Below are 2763 nucleotides of genomic sequence, written 5' to 3' on the forward strand. Positions count from 1 at the left end.
CCGACCAACAACAACAATCCCATCCTCCCACCACCCCCAAATAACGGCCCACCTGACAATATAAGCATCAAATAAAACTAAACCTCCCAAGGAGGAAAAAAGAAAAAGGAATAAGGAATCGCCCCTGGTCACCGTTGACACATACAGTCCACCCCCCCCCTAATATTCAATGCCATCCAATCCCCGAAAGAGTACCGTGAATGACACCCATGAATTGTAGACACCCTTCCACCCCCCTCCCAGACTCCTCCCCTCCACTTCCCCTTGTAAACTCCTCCCACCAACCTCGGTTCCTGCCCCCAACTTTTCACCCCGGCTAGACTCACCGAAACCTGTTCTACCAGGCTCCGATGGCCGCAGTCCCTCCCCCCACCTCACTCCCGTTCACTGGCCGGCTTAAACCGGCCAGCATGGAGGCCCCCGCCCGGGTCTCCTTCCCCCTTGCCTGGTCCCAGGAAAACCAAGAAATCCCCTTTAGCACACAACCCCAGCATACACACCCAAGCCCCAAAGAACCATCATTGCAAATGAAAATCCCAACTCTTCCCTTGTCCAAATGTACAGCGTCGACTCATTTAGTACATACACCAACACGCAGTGAAAAAATAAACTTACATGGGGCTACATCGGTACCAGGGGACGAGGAAGGGATACCCGCTCTCCACTTTGTTCTTTGCCCTTAAACCGATTAAACTATCGGCAATGGCACTTAGGCCTTCTAGGAGGTGGCAGGACATTGGGAGAAGGTGGGACACTGAATCTCTTTAAATGCTGATGACCTCTTGTTAAATGTTGCGAACCCGGTTGAAAGTTTTGACAGGGTTATGGGGATCTTGGGGAAGTGCAGTCTTTTTTCGGAGTATAAGCTGAATGTGGGGAATAGTGAGGTATTCCCGATCAATGCCCGGGGACGGGGGGAATGGAGTTTAAGGAGGTTGCCATTTCACTTGGTCGGGGTGAGCTTTTGATATCTTGGGATACATGTGGCTGGGCCCAGTTGAATCTGGCAAAACAGGGGAAGGGATTGAAGGAGGGATGTGTTGCCTTTGGTGTTGGCTGGAAGGGTCTCGATGGTAAAGTTGACGGTGCTCCTGGAGTTTCTGTTTGTATTTCAGAACCTCCCGATTTTCATGCCCAAGTCATTTTTTAGAGGGTGAGTAAGGTGATAATTGGGTTGTGCGGGCAGATAAGATACCCCGGAGCAGCAGGGTGTTTCTGGAAAGGGATAGGCAGGCAGCAAAGGTAATGGAGGGGGGGATGGATGGAGGAGGCTTTGTGTACAGGAACCAGTCTTGGGACCATTTTCGCCAGCCAGACACTCCACAAGCCCAGTGGTGGAATCTGCGTTGAGGGTGTGGAATCAATGTCGGCAGAACTGTGGGGTAGAAGGCATGTCCCTGGGGGCACTGATTTGTTGCAACCACAGGTTTGTTCCAGTGGGGCTGGATGCGAAGTTTCAGGGTGGAGGCGGTTGAGGATAGAGTATTATAGGGACCTGTTTTTGGGGGGTAAGTTTGCAGAATTAGAGGAGCTTGAGGTGGTGTACTTGCTGCCGATGGGGAATGGGCTCAGGTACCTGCAGGTGAGGGACTTCTTGAGGAAGGAGGTGGGTTCGTTCCCACAGCTGCCACCTCCAGCGCTACAGGATAAACTTCCATCTGAGGATGAGATAGGCAAGGGAAAGGTGTCATATGGGGAGCTGATGAAGAGGAAGGGCACCCCGGTTGAGGAGGTCTGTCGTAAGTGTGAGGAGTGATGCAAGTTGGGGTGCAGAGTGAGGCTCTGCAGAGGATAAACCCGTCCTCGTTGTTTGCAAGACTGAGTCTCATGCAGTTTAAGATGGTGCATAGGACTCATATGACGGAGTCTAGGATGAGCCGTTTTTTTACAGGAGTGGGAGATAGGTGTGGGCGGTGTGCAGGGGGTCCGGCTTACCATGCCCATGTGTTTTGGGCACTTCCGAGGTTGGAGGGGTTCTGGAAAGAGTTTGCGAACATAATGTCAAAGGTTTTGGGAGTGGAGGTGGTCTTTGAGCCTGTAGGTGGCGATACTTGGGGTGTCGGAGGAACCGGGAGTGCATGTGGGGATAGAGGCTGATGTGGTAGCCTGTGCTTCCCTAGCCCGGAGGCGGATCTTGCTGTGCTGACGGGACTCGGAGCCACCAAAATTGGGGCATGAGTGAGCGACTTGGCAGAGGTCCTCCACCTAGAAAAAAAATCAAGTTTCCCACATGAGGGGGCGGAGAAGGGGTTCATTGACTTCTTTAAGCGACATTAACACGTCGGGGGGGGGGGGTTCTTTGTGTTGTGTGTGGGTTACAGGGGGTGCTGGGTGTAAAAAGAGGTGGTGGTAAGAGCAGTACAGGGGAATAGTATTAATTGTGTGCGGTTTACTGTTGCTGTTTGCTCAATTCGGTTTTGTATATATTTGAAGTCGACGGTGGCCGGGATTCCCAATAAAAATGTCGGTAGCGGCCATTGGGCGTTTCTCCTGCGATCGGGACCACCACAAGAACACTGCGACTGATCGCACCACGGCCCTCCCAACACCCGCCCATAACCCACCCATGGGTCACGACCCGCACTGTGAGAAACCCTGATGTAGTTGATTTGAGTGTGCTTGATATTGACACGGGTTTCTAGAAATGGGAAACATGCCATGAGACCCTGATCACCTTTTAAAATCGCTTTGATCTCAAGGTGAAGGATATTACAAGGTTTAAAATAGTTTTCTTGGATTGCAACGCTGTTTTATTTTCACATA

This window comes from Scyliorhinus torazame, chromosome 5 (genome assembly GCF_047496885.1).
Source record: "Scyliorhinus torazame isolate Kashiwa2021f chromosome 5, sScyTor2.1, whole genome shotgun sequence".
In the NCBI taxonomy this organism is placed as follows: domain Eukaryota; kingdom Metazoa; phylum Chordata; class Chondrichthyes; order Carcharhiniformes; family Scyliorhinidae; genus Scyliorhinus; species Scyliorhinus torazame.